This window comes from Pseudophryne corroboree, chromosome 1 (genome assembly GCF_028390025.1).
Source record: "Pseudophryne corroboree isolate aPseCor3 chromosome 1, aPseCor3.hap2, whole genome shotgun sequence".
Classification (NCBI taxonomy): domain Eukaryota; kingdom Metazoa; phylum Chordata; class Amphibia; order Anura; family Myobatrachidae; genus Pseudophryne; species Pseudophryne corroboree.
In genome coordinates, this window is record NC_086444.1 from 981,349,315 (window position 1) to 981,367,327 (window position 18,013).

The window sequence follows — 18,013 nt, forward strand, 5'->3', positions numbered from 1 at the left end:
CTCCTCTCCACTCTCTGGACCTGCACATCAGTGCACCTTCTGGTGGAAATAAAGCAAGGTCCTTGAGAAAAAAAAACTGATAACTTCCATCACTATAACCCTTGAGGAGAAGAAGGACCAGCAGGAGCAGATTATAATAGCAAAAGGGAATGTTGTTAAAGTACAGGTTGACTTCTTCAATCAGACATCTCCCATGGCCCCATGACCTGGCCTGCAACTGTCCTGGGTAGTCTGAGCTGAGGGATAAATGAAAAGATATAATGGCGTTTATTTAACAACAAAGGACCTGGTTACAAATGAAAAAAGCCTGGTGTAATCAGTTGCCACAAATGTTGACAAGAGTTAGGCTATAGAACAGTGTACACAAGTTTAGTTATTATCATTACTGAAGTGGGTGAAAAGTACACTTACATTGCAAATAAGTCATTGAATCACCTTAGAGTTTTTGTTTGTTTGTTTGTTTTTGTTTTTTTATATTTTCTTTTTTTGGGGGGAGGGGGTTAAAGATTAACAGGATACCTACTGTACAAACACTAATACAGGTTGAGTATCCCATATCCAAATATTACGAAATACGGAATATTCCGAAATACGGACTTTTTTGAGTGAGAGTGAGATAGTGAAACCTTTGTTTTTTGATGACTCAATATACACAAACTTTGTTTAATACACAAAGTTATTAAAAATATTGTATTAAATGACCTTCAGGCTGTGTGTATAAGGTGTATATGAAACATAAATGAATTGTGTGAATGTAGACACACTTTGTTTAATGCACAAAGTTATAAAAAATATTGGCTAAAATTACCTTCAGGCTGTGTGTATAAGGTGTATATGAAACATAAATGCATTCTGTGCTTAGATTTAGGTCCCATCACCATGATATCTCATTATGGTATGCAATTATTCCAAAATACGGAAAAATCCCATATCCAAAATACCTCTGGTCCCAAGAATTTTGGATAAGGGAGACTCAACCTGTAGCTACAAAATGTAATGCTTTTTCCTATTATTAAATGCTTAGGCGTCTGAGCCTGAAGGAGCAGAGGTCTAAAGAATTGTCTTTGCTCCTGCAATACTCATTTGGAACAAGGTGTGGAGGGCTCAATATAACATTGATTCCTGGAGCAAAAATACTTGGGGAAAAAATAATTATACAATAATTTCTTTTACACAATAAAAAATGAACATATTCTGCTGGTCTTTTTCAATTAATCCTACAAAAGAAACATAGTAAGGCAGAGAATACAGTATGTTGTTCTTAGTAAAAATGGGATACATATTTGGTTCAGCACAGTAGATTTGCGTTTCTCAACCCTGGTCCTCAGGAACCCAAACAGAAAATCTTTTCCAGACCACCTAGCTGGGCACAGGTGTGTTACCAACTGTCACTTTTTAAAGGTCCCAAAGTGACCCAGTAATCATGAACTGTTTATGGTACTGAGGATCACGTTTGAAATTAACTGGAGTAGATAAATATTTGCTGCTTGGTGAAATAAAATTTAGTGTGAGTTCAACATGAAAAAAAGCATTTTACAGACACATCACAGACATATTTTCAGGCAGCATGTATCTCACGGGATGCAGTTAATTTACAGGCTGTCAGGATCCCAGCAATCAGGAGACTGACACTGGAATCCCGACAGCCAGCGAAATGTCACTGGTCGGAATCCGGACCAAAGCCCCAAGTTCCCATTAGGGTTGTGGTCCACCCCCCAAGGGGGAATATAAGAGTGTGGTGAGCAAAGCTCGCCACCGGGCCCAAAGCATGGCGAGCGCAGCGAGCTCACGAGTCGACTCATTGCGCTCAACACTGGGATTCTGGCTGTTGAGATATCGGCATCGGTCTACTGCCCACAGGGATCCCGACCGCCGGTATTACATACCAGACCTGTATCTCACACCAAGATATACATAGGGCCTGATTCATTATGGATTGCTATTGAGGCTGAGATAGCGCTGGTCACAAATCTGCTATTGCTAAAATTCGTATGTGAAGAGCCGCCCAGAAAGGATAAAAGACGCCCACCAATGCATTCGCAAATTCACAATGCATGCACACAAAAAGGACACCATCGACATTTGCAGCTGACTCCAACATACTCAAATCAATGAGAATGCAGTCACACCGGGCGCCATGTTTCTGAATGCAGCATTCAGAAATTACATCAGATACACTCCCCGAAAATGGTCATAACACGCCTGCGTTTTCCTAACCACTCCCCAGAAACACCATGTTACCACCCACAAACAGTCACTTCCTGTCAATCAAAATGTGTACTTTTTACAATTAAACTGCATATGCAAGGTGATTGCATTTTGGCCTTCACGCATGTGCAATGCATTTGCAGTGCATGCTCAGTCTGCCGATAATCGCTCACTGCATGCAATCTCACATTTGCAAATGGTAGTGAATCAGGCCCATAAATGTAGAATTTTGATTCTAAGTAATTATAGTTTAAGTACAGTAATCACATATACTGTAGCATGTTTCAGTCCCAGTGCGACTGGATCGAATATAGCAGTAAGTAGCCAAGGTTGGAAAGGGTATGTGCTGTGTATCCTCAAAAAGAACAAAAACAAGCATTTGAGTGTGCGGATAAATGTTATTTTACTACTTTAAAGTTTCAGAAATGTGTAGTTTTAGAGTGTGACAAAATTTATTACAATATTTTTTGACTGCAACTAGTGATGAGCGGGTCGGTTTCTCGGAAACCGAACCCCCCCGAACTTCAGCCTTTTTACACGGGTCCGAGCCGTGCTCGGATTCTCCCATGTGGCTCGGGTAAACCGAGCGCGCCCGAACGTCATCATCCCGCTGTCGGATTCTCGCGAGATTCGGATTCTATATAAGCAGCCGCGCGTCGCCGCCATTTTCACACGTGCATTGAGATTGATAGGGAGAGGACGTGGCTGGCGTCCTCTCCGTTATAGTCATAATAGAAAAGACTAAGAGTGACATTGTTATAATTGTGGGGAGGATTGGGGACGGGGAGCAGCTGTTAGGAGTACAGTGCAGGGTTTTGCTGATAGTAGTGAGTGTGACCACCAGTTTAATCCGTTCTCTGCCTGAAAAAAACGCTCCATACCATATCTGTGCTCAGTGTGCTGCATGATATATCTGTGCTGAGTGCACTGCTCACACTGCCTAATTGTGGGGACTAGGGAGCAGTTATAGCAGGAGTACAGTGCACAGTTTTGCTGACAGTGACCACCAGTCCAGTATACGTTTGTCTGCCTGAAAAACACTCCTGTGGTGGCTTTTTTTCTTTATACTAGTAGTTTAGCAGTCTGCTGACAGTGTCCACCAGGTCCATTTATTATACAGTATATTATATATATAGCAGTACGGTAGGCCACAGCTGTACCTACCTCTGTGTCATCACTCGTCGTCCATAAGTAATAATAGTATACTATCCATCCATCTACATTGTATACCTGTGGTGGCTTTTTTTTCTTCATACTAGTTTAGCAGTCTGCTGACAGTGTCCACCAGGTCCGTTATTATTATTCTGTATATATTATATATATAGCAGTTCGGTAGGCCACGGCTGTACCTACCTCTGTGTCGTCACTCGTCGTCCATAAGTAATAATAGTATACTATCCATCTATCTACATTGTATACCTGTGGTGGCTTTTTTTTCTTCATACTAGTTTAGCAGTCAGCTGACAGTGTCCACCAGGTCCGTTATTATTATTCTGTATATATTATATATATAGCAGTACGGTAGGCCACGGCTGTACCTACCTCTGTGTCGTCACTCGTCGTCCATAAGTAATAATAGTATACTATCCATCCATCTACATTGTATACCTGTGGTGGCTTTTTTTTCTCCATACTAGTTTAGCAGTCTGCAGACAGTGTCCACCAGGTCCGTTATTATTATTCTGTATATATTATATATATAGCAGTACGGTAGGCCACGGCTGTACCTACCTCTGTGTCGTCACTCGTCGTCCATAAGTAATAATAGTATACTATCCATCCATCTACATTGTATACCTGTTTTGGCTTTTTTTTCTTCATACTAGTTTAGCAGTCTGCTGACAGTGTCCACCAGGTCCGTTATTATTATTCTGTATATATTATATATATAGCAGTACGGTAGGCCACGGCTGTACCTACCTCTGTGTCGTCACTCGTCGTCCATAAGTAATAATAGTATACTATCCATCCATCTACATTGTATACCTGTGGTGGCTTTTTTTTCTTCATACTAGTTTAGCAGTCTGCTGACAGTGTCCACCAGGTCCGGTATTATTATTCTGTATATATTATATATATATATATATATATATATATATATAGCAGTACGGTAGGCCACGGCTGTACCTACCTCTGTGTCGTCACTAGTCGTCCATAAGTAATAATACTATACTATCCATCCATCTACATTGTATACCTGTGGTGGCTTTTTTTTCTTCATACTAGTTTAGCAGTCTGCTGACAGTGTCCACCAGGTCCGTTATTATTATTCTGTATATATTATATATATAGCAGTACGGTAGGCCATGGCTGTACCTACCTCTGTGTCATCACTCGTCGTCCATAAGTAATAATACTATACTATCCATCCATCTACATTGTATACCTGTGGTGGCTTTTTTTTCTTCATACTAGTTTAGCAGTCTGCTGACAGTGTCCACCAGGTACGCTATTATTATTCTGTATATATTATATATATAGCAGTACGGTAGGCCACGGCTGTACCTACTTTTGTGTCGTCACTCGTCGTCCATAAGTAATAATACTATACTATCCATCCATCTACATTGTATACCTGTGGTGGCTTTTTTTTCTTCATACTAGTTTAGCAGTCTGCTGACAGTGTCCACCAGGTCCGTTATTATTATTCTGTATATATTTTATATATATATAGCAGTATGGTAGGCCACGGCTGTACCTACCTCTGTGTCATCACTCGTCGTCCATAAGTAATAATAGTATACTATCCATCCATCTACATTGTATACCTGTGGTGGCTTTTTTTTCTTCATACTAGTTTAGCAGTCTGCTGACAGTGTCCACCAGGTCCGTTATTATTATTCTGTATATATTATATATATAGCAGTACGGTAGGCCACGGCTGTACCTACCTCTGTGTCGTCACTCGTCGTCCATAAGTAATAATAGTATACTATCCATCCATCTACATTGTATACCTGTGGTGGCTTTTAGTTGTGCGCAAAATATGGAGAACAAAAATGTGGAGGTTAAAAAAATAGGGAAAGATCAAGATCCACTTCCACCTCGTGCTGAAGCTGCTGCCACTAGTCATGGCCGAGACGATGAAATGCCATCAACGTCGTCTGCCAAGGCCGATGCCCAATGTCATAGTAGAGAGCATGTAAAATCCAAAACACAAAAGATCAGTAAAATGACCCAAAAATCAAAATTAAAAGCGTCTGAGGAGAAGCGTAAACTTGCCAATATGCCATTTACGACACGGAGTGGCAAGGAACGGCTGAGGCCCTGGCCTATGTTCATGGCTAGTGGTTCAGCTTCACATGAGGATGGAAGCACTCAGCCTCTCGCTAGAAAAATAAAAAGACTTAAGCTGGCAAAAGCACAGCAAAGAACTGTGCGTTCTTCGAAATCACAAATCCCCAAGGAGAGTCCAATTGTGTCGGTTGCGATGCCTGACCTTCCCAACACTGGACGGGAAGAGCTTGCGCCTTCCACCATTTGCACGCCCCCTGCAAGTGCTGGAAGGAGCACCCGCAGTCCAGTTCCTGATAGTCAAATTGAAGATGTCACTGTTGAAGTACACCAGGATGAGGATATGGATATGGGTGTTGCTGGCGCTGGGGAGGAAATTTGACAAGGAGGATTCTGATGGTGAGGTGGTTTGTTTAAGTCAGGCACCCGGGGAGACACCTGTTGTCCGTGGGAGGAATATGGCCATTGACATGCCTGGTCAAAATACAAAAAAAATCAGCTCTTCGGTGTGGAATTATTTGAACACAAATGCGGACAACAGGTGTCAAGCCATGTGTTGCCTTTGTCAAGCTGTAATAAGTAGGGGTAAGGACGTTAACCACCTCGGAACATCCTCCCTTATACGTCACCTGCAGCGCATTCATCATAAGTCAGTGACAAGTTCAAAAACTTTGGGCTGACCAGTAAATCCCTTCCTCTTGTAACCAAGCTCACGCAAAACACACAACCAACTCCCTCAGTGTCAATTTCCTCCTTACCCAGGAAAGCCAATAGTCCTGCAGGCCATGTCACTGGCAAGTCTGACGAGTCCTCTCCTGCCTGGGATTCCTCCGATGCATCCTTGAGTGTAACCCCTACTGCTGCTGGGAGTCGATGGTCATCCCAGAGGGGAAGTCGGAAGACCACTTGTACTACTTCCAGTAAGCAATTGACTGTCCAACAGTCCTTTGCGAGGAAGATGAAATATCACAGCAGTCATCCTGCTGCAAAGCGGATAACTGAGGCCTTGGCAGCCTGGGCGGTGAGAAACGTGGTTCCGGTATCCATCGTTACTTCAGAGCCAACTATAGACTTGATTGAGGTACTGTGTCCCCGGTACCAAATACCATCTAGGTTCCATTTCTCTAGGCAGGTGATACCGAGAATGTACACAGATGTCAGAAAAAGAGTCACCAGTGTCCGAAAAAATGCAGTTGTACCCAATGTCCACTTAACCACGGACATGTGGACAAGTGGAGCAGGGCAGACTCAGGACTACATGACTGTGACAGCCCACTGGGTAGATGTATTGCCTCCCGCTGCAAGAACAGCAGCGGCGACACCAGTAGCAGCATCTCGCAAACGCCAATTCGTTCCTAGGCAGGCTACGCTTTGTATCACCGCTTTCCAGAATACGCACACAGCTGAAAACCTCTTACGGCAACTGAGGAAGATCATCGCAGAATGGCTTACCCCAATTGGACTCTCCTGGGGATTTGCGGCATCGGACAACGCCAACAATATTGTGCGTGCATTACATCTGGGCAAATTCCAGCACGTCCCATGTTTTGCACATACCTTGAATTTGGTGGTGCAGAATTTTTAAAAAAACGACAGGGGCGTGCAAGAGATGCTGTCGGTGGCCAGAAGAATTGCGGGCCACTTTCGGCGTACAGGCACCGCGTACAGAAGACTGGAGCACCACCAAAAACACCTGAACCTACCCTGCCATCATCTGAAGCAAGAGGTGGTAACGAGGTGGAATTCAACCCTCTATATGCTTCAGAGGATGGAGGAGCAGCAAAAGGCCATTCAAGCCTATACATTTGCCCACAATATAGGCAAAGGAGGTGGAATGCACCTGTCTCAAGCACAGTGGAGAATGATTTCAACGTTGTGCAAGGTTCTGCAACCTTTTGAACTTGCCACACGTGAAGTCAGTTCAGACACTGCCAGCCTGAGTCAGGTCATTCCCCTACTCAGGCTTTTACAGAAGAAGCTGGAGGCATTGAAGGAGGAGCTAAAACAGAGCGATTCCGCTAGGCATGTGGGACTTGTGGATGGAGCCCTTCATTCGCTTAACCAGGATTCACAGGTGGTCAATCTGTTGAAATCAGAGCACTACATTTTGGCCACCGTGCTCGATCCTAGATTTAAAACCTACGTTGTATCTCTCTTTCCGGCAGACACAAGTCTGCAGAGGTTCAAAGACCTGCTGGTGAGAAAATTGTCAAGTCAAGCGGAACGCGACCCGTCAACAGCTCCTCCTTCACATTCTCCTGCAACTGGGGGTGCGAGGAAAAGGCTAAGAATTCCGAGCCCACCCGCTGGCGGTGATGCAGGGTAGTCTGGAGCGAGTGCTGACATCTGGTCCGGACTGAAGGACCTGCCAACGATTACTGACATGTCGTCTACTGTCACTGCATATGATTCTGTCACCATTGAAAGAATGGTGGAGAATTATATGAGTGACCGCATCCAAGTAGGCACGTCAGACAGTCCGTACGTATACTGGCAGGAAAAAGAGGCAATTTGGAGGCCCTTGCAGAAACTGGCTTTATTCTACCTAAGTTGCCCTCCCTCCAGTGTGTACTCCGAAAGAGTGTTTAGTGCCGCCGCTCACCTTGTCAGCAATCAGCGTACGAGGTTACTTCCAGAAAATGTGGAGAAGATGATGTTCATTAAAATGAATTATAATCAATTCCTCCCTGGAGACATTCACCAGCAGCAATTGCCTCCAGAAAGTACACGGGGACTTGAGATGGTGGATTCCAGTGGGGACGAATTAATATTCTGTGAGGAGGGGGATGTACACAGTGAAAGGGGTGATGAATCGGACGATGATGATGAGGTGGACATCTTGCCTCCGTAGAGCCAGTTTGTGCAAGGAGAGATTGATTGCTTCTTTTTTGGTGGGGGCCCAAACCAACCAGTCATTTCAGTCACAGTCGTGTGGCAGACCCTGTCGCTGAAATGATGGGTTCGTTAAAGTGTGCATGTCCTGTTTATACAACATAAGGGTGGGTGGGAGGGCCCAAGGACAATTCCATCTTGCACCTCTTTTTTCTTTCATTTTTCTTTGTGTCATGTGCTGTTTGGGGAGTATTTTTTTGAAGGGCCATCCTGCGTGACACTGCAGTGCCACTCCTAGATGGGCCAGGTGTTTGTGTCGGCCACTAGGGTCGCTTAGCTTAGTCACACAGCTACCTCATTGCGCCTCTTTTTTTCTTTGCGTCATGTGCTGTTTGGGGAGTATTTTTTTGAAGGGCCATCCTGCGTGACACTGCAGTGCCACTCCTAGATGGGCCAGGTGTTTGTGTCGGCCACTAGGGTCGCTTAGCTTAGTCACACAGCTACCTCATTGCGCCTCTTTTTTTCTTTGCGTCATGTGCTGTTTGGGGAGTATTTTTTGGAAGGGCCATCCTGCGTGACACTGAAGTGCCACTCCTAGATGGGCCAGGTGTTTGTGTCGGCCACTTGGGTCGCTTAGCTTAGTCATCCAGCGACCTCGGTGCAAATTTTAGGACTAAAAATAATATTGTGAGGTGCGAGGTGTTCAGAATAGACTGAAAATGAGTGTAAATTATGGTTATTGAGGTTAATAATACTATGGGATCAAAATGCCCCCCAAATTCTATGATTTAAGCTGTTTTTTATGGTTTTTTGAAAAAAACACCCTAATCCAAAACACACCCAAATCCGACAAAAAAATTTCGGTGAGGTTTTGCCAAAACGCGTTCGAACCCAAAACACGGCCGCGGAACCGAACCCAAAACCAAAACACAGAACCCGAAAAATTGCCGGTGCACATCACTAACTGCAACACAATTCTCAAAAGTTTAGCTGCATTGTGATATTCAGCTTAAATATTAGAGATGAGCGCCTGAAATTTTTCGGGTTTTGTGTTTTGGTTTTGGGTTCGGTTCCGCGGCCGTGTTTTGGGTTCGACCGCGTTTTGGCAAAACCTCACCGAATTTTTTTTGTCGGATTCGGGTGTGTTTTGGATTCTGGTGTTTTTTTCAAAAAACACTAAAAAACAGCTTAAATCATTAAATTTGCGGTCATTTTGATCCCATAGTATTATTAACCTCAATAACCATAATTTATACTCATTTTCAGTCTATTCTGAACACCTCACACCTCACAATATTATTTTTAGTCCTAAAATTTGCACCGAGGTCGCTGTGTGACTAAGATAAGCGACCCAAGTGGCCGACACAAACACCTGGCCCATCTAGGAGTGGCACTGCAGTGTCACGCAGGATGGCCCTTCAAAAAAATACTCCCCAAACAGCACATGACGCAAAGAAAAAAAGAGGCGCAATGAGGTAGCTGACTGTGTGAGTAAGACTAGCGACCCTAGTGGCCGACACAAACACCGGGCCCATCTAGGAGTGGCACTGCAGTGTCACGCAGGATGTCCCTTCCAAAAACCCTCCCCAAACAGCACATGACGCAAAGAAAAAAAGAGGCGCAATGAGGTAGCTGACTGTGTGAGTAAGACTAGCGACCCTAGTGGCCGACACAAACACCGGGCCCATCTAGGAGTGGCACTGCAGTGTCACGCAGGATGGCCCTTCCAAAAAACCCTCCCCAAACAGCACATGACGCAAAGAAAAAGAAAAGAAAAAAGAGGTGCAAGATGGAATTGTCCTTGGGCCCTCCCACCCTTATGTTGTATAAACAAAACAGGACATGCACACTTTAACCAACCCATCATTTCAGTGACAGGGTCTGCCACACGACTGTGACTGATATGACGGGTTGGTTTGGACCCCCCCCAAAAAAGAATCAATTAATCTCTCCTTGCACAAACTGGCTCTACAGAGGCAAGATGTCCACCTCATCATCACCCTCCGATATATCACCGTGTACATCCCCCTCCTCACAGATTATCAATTCGTCCCCACTGGAATCCACCATCTCAGCTCCCTGTGTACTTTGTGGAGGCAATTGCTGCTGGTCAATGTCTCCGCGGAGGAATTGATTATAATTCATTTTAATGAACATCATCTTCTCCACATTTTCTGGATGTAACCTCGTACGCCGATTGCTGACAAGGTGAGCGGCGGCACTAAACACTCTTTCGGAGTACACACTTGTGGGAGGGCAACTTAGGTAGAATAAAGCCAGTTTGTGCAAGGGCCTCCAAATTGCCTCTTTTTCCTGCCAGTATAAGTACGGACTGTGTGACGTGCCTACTTGGATGCGGTCACTCATATAATCCTCCACCATTCTATCAATGTTGAGAGAATCATATGCAGTGACAGTAGACGACATGTCCGTAATCGTTGTCAGGTCCTTCAGTCCGGACCAGATGTCAGCATCAGCAGTCGCTCCAGACTGCCCTGCATCACCGCCAGCGGGTGGGCTCGGAATTCTGAGACTTTTCCTCGCACCCCCAGTTGCGGGAGAATGTGAAGGAGGAGATGTTGACAGGTCGCGTTCCGCTTGACTTGACAATTTTGTCACCAGCTGGTCTTTCAACCCCAGCAGACTTGTGTCTGCCGGAAAGAGAGATCCAAGGTAGGCTTTAAATCTAGGATCGAGCACGGTGGCCAAAATGTAGTGCTCTGATTTCAACAGATTGACCACCCGTGAATCCTTGTTAAGCGAATTAAGGGCTCCATCCACAAGTCCCACATGCCTAGCGGAATCGCTCCGTGTTAGCTCCTCCTTCAATGTCTCCAGCTTCTTCTGCAAAAGCCTGATGAGGGGAATGACCTGACTCAGGCTGGCAGTGTCTGAACTGACTTCACGTGTGGCAAGTTCAAAGGGCATCAGAACCTTGCACAACGTTGAAATCATTCTCCACTGCGCTTGAGACAGGTGCATTCCACCTACTATATCGTGCTCAATTGTATAGGCTTGAATGGCCTTTTGCTGCTCCTCCAACCTCTGAAGCATATAGAGGGTTGAATTCCACCTCGTTACCACTTCTTGCTTCAGATGATGGCAGGGCAGGTTCAGTAGTTTTTGGTGGTGCTCCAGTCTTCTGTACGTGGTGCCTGTACGCCGAAAGTGTCCCGCAATTCTTCTGGCCACCGACAGCATCTCTTGCACGCCCCTGTCGTTTTTTAAAAAATTCTGCACCACCAAATTCAAGGTATGTGCAAAACATGGGACGTGCTGGAATTTGCCCATATTTAATGCACACACAATATTGCTGGCGTTGTCCGATGCCACAAATCCACAGGAGAGTCCAATTGGGGTAAGCCATTCCGCGATGATCTTCCTCAGTTGCCGTAAGAGGTTTTCAGCTGTGTGCGTATTCTGGAAAGCGGTGATACAAAGCGTAGCCTGCCTTGGAAAGAGTTGGCGTTTGCGAGATGCTGCTACTGGTGCCGCCGCTGCTGTTCTTGCGGCGGGAGTCCATACATCTACCCAGTGGGCTGTCACAGTCATATAGTCCTGACCCTGCCCTGCTCCACTTGTCCACATGTCCGTGGTTAAGTGGACATTGGGTACAACTGCATTTTTTAGGACACTGGTGAGTCTTTTTCTGACGTCCGTGTACATTCTCGGTATCGCCTGCCTAGAGAAGTGGAACCTAGATGGTATTTGGTAACGGGGGCACACTGCCTCAATAAATTGTCTAGTTCCCTGTGAACTAACGGCGGATACCGGACGCACGTCTAACACCAACATAGTTGTCAAGGCCTCAGTTATCCGCTTTGCAGCAGGATGACTGCTGTGATATTTCATCTTCCTCGCAAAGGACTGTTGAACAGTCAATTGCTTACTGGAAGTAGTACAAGTGGGCTTACGACTTCCCCTCTGGGATGACCATCGACTCCCAGCAGCAACAACAGCAGCGCCAGCAGCAGTAGGCGTTACACGCAAGGATGCATCGGAGGAATCCCAGGCAGGAGAGGACTCGTCAGAATTGCCAGTGACATTGCCTGCAGGACTATTGGCATTCCTGGGGAAGGAGGAAATTGACACTGAGGGAGTTGGTGGGGTGGTTTGCGTGAGCTTGGTTACAAGAGGAAGTGATTTACTGGTCAGTGGACTGCTTCCGCTGTCACCCAAAGTTTTTGAACTTGTCACTGACTTATTATGAATGCGCTGCAGGTGACGTATAAGGGAGGATGTTCCGAGGTGGTTAACGTCCTTACCCCTACTTATTACAGCTTGACAAAGGGAACACACGGCTTGACACCTGTTGTCCGCATTTCTGGTGAAATACTTCCACACCGAAGAGCTGATTTTTTTGGTATTTTCACCAGGCATGTCAACGGCCATATTCCTACCACGGACAACAGGTGTCTCCCCGGGTGCCTGACTTAAACAAACCACCTCACCATCAGAATCCTCCTGGTCAATTTCCTCCCCAGCGCCAGCAACACCCATATCCTCCTCATCCTGGTGTACTTCAACACTGACATCTTCAATCTGACTATCAGGAACTGGACTGCGGGTGCTCCTTCCATCACTTGCAGGGGGCGTGCAAATGGTGGAAGGCGCATGCTCTTCACGTCCAGTGTTGGGAAGGTCAGGCATCGCAACCGACACAATTGGAGTCGGACTCTCCTTGTGGATTTGGGATTTCGAAGAACGCACAGTTCTTTGCGGTGCTACTGCTTTTGCCAGCTTTAGTCTTTTCATTTTTCTAGCGAGAGGCTGAGTGCTTCCATCCTCATGTGAAGCTGAACCACTAGCCATGAACATAGGCCAGGGCCTCAGCCGTTCCTTGCCACTCCGTGTGGTAAATGGCATATTGGCAAGTTTACGCTTCTCCTCCGACAATTTTATTTTAGGTTTTGGAGTCCTTTTTTTACTGATATTTGGTGTTTTGGATTTGACATGCTCTGTACTATGACATTGGGCATCGGCCTTGGCAGACGACGTTGCTGGCATTTCATCGTCTCGGCCATGACTAGTGGCAGCAGCTTCAGCACGAGGTGGAAGTGGATCTTGATCTTTCCCTAATTTTGGAACCTCAACATTTTTGTTCTCCATATTTTAATAGGCACAACTAAAAGGCACCTCAGGTAAACAATGGAGATGGATGGATTGGATACTAGTATACAATTATGGACGGGCTGCCGAGTGCCGACACAGAGGTAGCCACAGCCGTGAACTACCGCACTGTACTGTGTCTGCTGCTAATATATAGACTGGTTGATAAAGAGATAGTATACTCGTAACTAGTATGTATGTATAAAGAAAGAAAAAAAAACCACGGTTAGGTGGTATATACAATTATGGACGGGCTGCCGAGTGCCGACACAGAGGTAGCCACAGCCGTGAACTACCGCACTGTACTGTGTCTGCTGCTAATATAGACTGGTTGATAAAGAGATAGTATACTCGTAACTAGTATGTATGTATAAAGAAAGAAAAAAAAAACACGGTTAGGTGGTATATACAATTATGGACGGGCTGCCGAGTGCCGACACAGAGGTAGCCACAGCCGTGAACTACCGCACTGTACTGTGTCTGCTGCTAATATATAGACTGGTTGATAAAGAGATAGTATACTCGTAACTAGTATGTATGTATAAAGAAAGAAAAAAAAACCACGGTTAGGTGGTATATACAATTATGGACGGGCTGCCGAGTGCCGACACAGAGGTAGCCACAGCCGTGAACTACCGCACTGTACTGTGTCTGCTGCTAATATATAGACTGGTTGATAAAGAGATAGTATACTCGTAACTAGTATGTATGTATAAAGAAAGAAAAAAAAACCACGGTTAGGTGGTATATACAATTATGGACGGGCTGCCGAGTGCCGACACAGAGGTAGCCACAGCCGTGAACTACCGCACTGTACTGTGTCTGCTGCTAATATAGACTGGTTGATAAAGAGATAGTATACTCGTAACTAGTATGTATGTATAAAGAAAGAAAAAAAAAACACGGTTAGGTGGTATATACAATTATGGACGGGCTGCCGAGTGCCGACACAGAGGTAGCCACAGCCGTGAACTACCGCACTGTACTGTGTCTGCTGCTAATATAGACTGGTTGATAAAGAGATAGTATACTCGTAACTAGTATGACTATAAAGAAAGAAAAAAAAACCACGGTTAGGTGGTATATACAATTATGGACGGGCTGCCAAGTGCCGACACAGAGGTAGCCACAGCCGTGAACTACCGCACTGTACTGTGTCTGCTGCTAATATATAGACTGGTTGATAAAGAGATAGTATACTCGTAACTAGTATGTATGTATAAAGAAAGAAAAAAAAACCACGGTTAGGTGGTATATACAATTATGGACGGGCTGCCGAGTGCCGACACAGAGGTAGCCACAGCCGTGAACTACCGCACTGTACTGTGTCTGCTGCTAATATATAGACTGGTTGATAAAGAGATAGTATACTCGTAACTAGTATGTATGTATAAAGAAAGAAAAAAAAACCACGGTTAGGTGGTATATACAATTATGGACGGGCTGCCGAGTGCCGACACAGAGGTAGCCACAGCCGTGAACTACCGCACTGTACTGTGTCTGCTGCTAATATAGACTGGTTGATAAAGAGATAGTATACTCGTAACTAGTATGTATGTATAAAGAAAGAAAAAAAAACCACGGTTAGGTGGTATATACAATTATGGACGGGCTGCCGAGTGCCGACACAGAGGTAGCCACAGCCGTGAACTACCGCACTGTACTGTGTCTGCTGCTAATATAGACTGGTTGATAAAGAGATAGTATACTCGTAACTAGTATGACTATAAAGAAAGAAAAAAAAACCATGGTTAGGTGGTATATACAATTATGGACGGGCTGCCGAGTGCCGACACAGAGGTAGCCACAGCCGTGAACTACCGCACTGTACTGTGTCTGCTGCTAATATAGACTGGTTGATAAAGAGATAGTATACTACTAATATTATATATACTGGTGGTCAGGTCACTGGTCACTAGTCACACTGGCAGTGGCACTCCTGCAGCAAAAGTGTGCACTGTTTAATTTTAATATAATATTATGTACTCCTGGCTCCTGCTATAACCTATAACTGGCACTGCAGTGCTCCCCAGTCTCCCCCACAATTATAAGCTGTGTGAGCTGAGCACAGTCAGATATATATATACATTGATGCAGCACACTGGGCTGAGCAGTGCACACAGATATGGTATGTGACTGAGTCACTGTGTGTATCGTTTTTTTCAGGCAGAGAACGGATATATTAAATAAAACAAACAACTGCACTGTCTGGTGGTCACTGTGGTCGTCAGTCACTAAACTCTGCACTCTCTTCTACAGTATCACAGCCTCAGGTCAATCTCTCTCTCTCTCTCTCAACCCTAATCTAAATGGAGAGGACGCCAGCCACGTCCTCTCCCTATCAATCTCAATGCACGTGTGAAAATGGCGGCGACGCGCGGCTCCTTATATAGAATCCGAGTCTCGCGAGAATCCGACAGCGTCATGATGACGTTCGGGCGCGCTCGGGTTAACCGAGCAAGGCGGGAGGATCCGAGTCTGCTCGGATCCGTGAAAAAAACCATGAAGTTCTGGCGGGTTCGGATTCAGAGAAACCGAACCCGCTCATCTCTATTAAATATCATACTTTGTGGAGACTACAATGCTTGTCAGCCATTAATACATTGTCAAATATTAAAAAAATAAAAATTATTACCTAGCTGCCATGTGTCTTTCCATAGTCTCTATGATAATTTATGCCATATAACTAACTAACTAACTAACTAACTAACTAACTAACTAACTAACAGCATCATAACTAAGGAGTTATGGGCATTCCAAGGAAATTTGGCTTCAGTGCTGTGGATGAGAGGAAATGTATCACTTTTAGCCCGGACATTGATACAATGAAAATGTTTCATATTCCGAAACTTATAGGGCGGTATTTGAATGATATATCACGCCCAATCTCCTTTCTAAAGTGATCCCTGTTATCTCGCAAATCGCGCCCATAGTATTCAGGTTTAGCTGCGTAAAGGTTTGGGTGCTCTTACTACTCCGGGGAAAGGTAGCTGAAATTATTATATCACGCCCTTCAGCAGAATCAGAATGGGTGTAGAAGGGGGTGAAAAGAATGGGGGTGAAAATAACTGAATACCGCCCATAGATTCCTTTCTTCTCGGTGGTATCAGGGCTGCAAAGATAGGTGCTCTATGTCTGAAAAAGAGTAAACAAACATTATTCAAGAGTACTAAATTATAATAATGACATTACAAATTATATATTTAATAACATTGCGCAATAAAAATTGTATAAAGTTTAAATGGTTATTATTATTACAGACAAAATTCTAGCATGGTATCCTTCCAATGTACAACATATCTATCGAGTGTGTTTACACATTAGAAGCATTGGTAGCAGAGCCAGAAACATATACAATTGCATAGCCCTGGGGAGCACACAGTCACGGCCCTGTTTAACACTGTACGGAGCATCAGAGCTCCGTACAGCTCCATTGCCCAGCCGCAGCCGCCCCAGCACAGCAAGCCGCCTCAACTCCACTGTACGGACTCCGTACAGTGGAGCTGAGGCGGCTTGCGGCTGGGGCATGTTGGCAGGTCCTCCCTGCTCCCATACTCTGTACTATGGAGCATGGGAGCGGGGAGGACCCGCCAACATGACCCAGCCGCAAGCCGCCTCAGCTCCACTGTGTGAAGCATCGGAGCGGGGAGGACCCACCAGGCGCCAACATTTCCCCACTACAGGCCATCTCAGCTCCACTGTATAGAGCGAGGAGGACCTGCAAGCATGCTACAGCCACAGGCACCGCTCAGCTTCATTGCCCAGCCGCTGCCTGCCCCAGCACAGCACAGCAGCACCAGCCAGTGTCACAGAGGACAGCGGGGAAAGATGGTAAGTGTCTGTCTGTCTGTCTGTCTGTCTGTCTGTCTCTCTCTCTGGGGTATATTTACTAAGCTCCCGATTTTGACCGAGATGCCGTTTTTTCTTCAAAGTGTCATCTCGGTTAATCTCGGTCATTTACTAAACACTAATCACGGCAGTGATGAGGGCATTCGTAATTTTTTGCAAGTTCAGGTAAAAAATTACGAATGAATACACCATCGGTCAAAACGCGGCTGTTTAAGTATGAATCTCGGTCATTTACTAAGAAGTGCAAAGCCAAAAAAGAACAAACACTGCCGTGAAAAATTACAACTCGTAAAAAAGTGCTAAAAAAAACCAGAACTTTTTTTTTAATTTGTGATTGGATAGGCATGCACGGATCCATGAGATCCGTGCATGTATATCAGTGGGAAGGGGTGGGAAAGTGCTTATTTTTTTAAAAAAAATTGCGTGGGGTCCCCCCTCCTAAGCATAACCAGCCTCGGGCTCTTTGAGCCGATCCTGGTTGCAGAAATATGGTGAAAAAAATGACAGGGGTTCCCCCATATTTAAGCAACCAGCATCGGGCTCTGCGCCTGGTCCTGGTCCCAAAAATACGGGGGACAAAAAGAGTAGGGGTCCCCCATATTTTTAAAACCAGCACCGGGCTCCACTAGCTGGACAGATAATGCCACAGCCGGGGGTCACTTTTATACAGCGCCCTGCGGCCGTGGCATCAAAAATCCAACTAGTCACCCCTGGCCGGGGTACCCTGGGGGAGTGGGAACCCCTTCAATCAAGGGGTCCCCCCCCCCCAGCCACCCAAGGG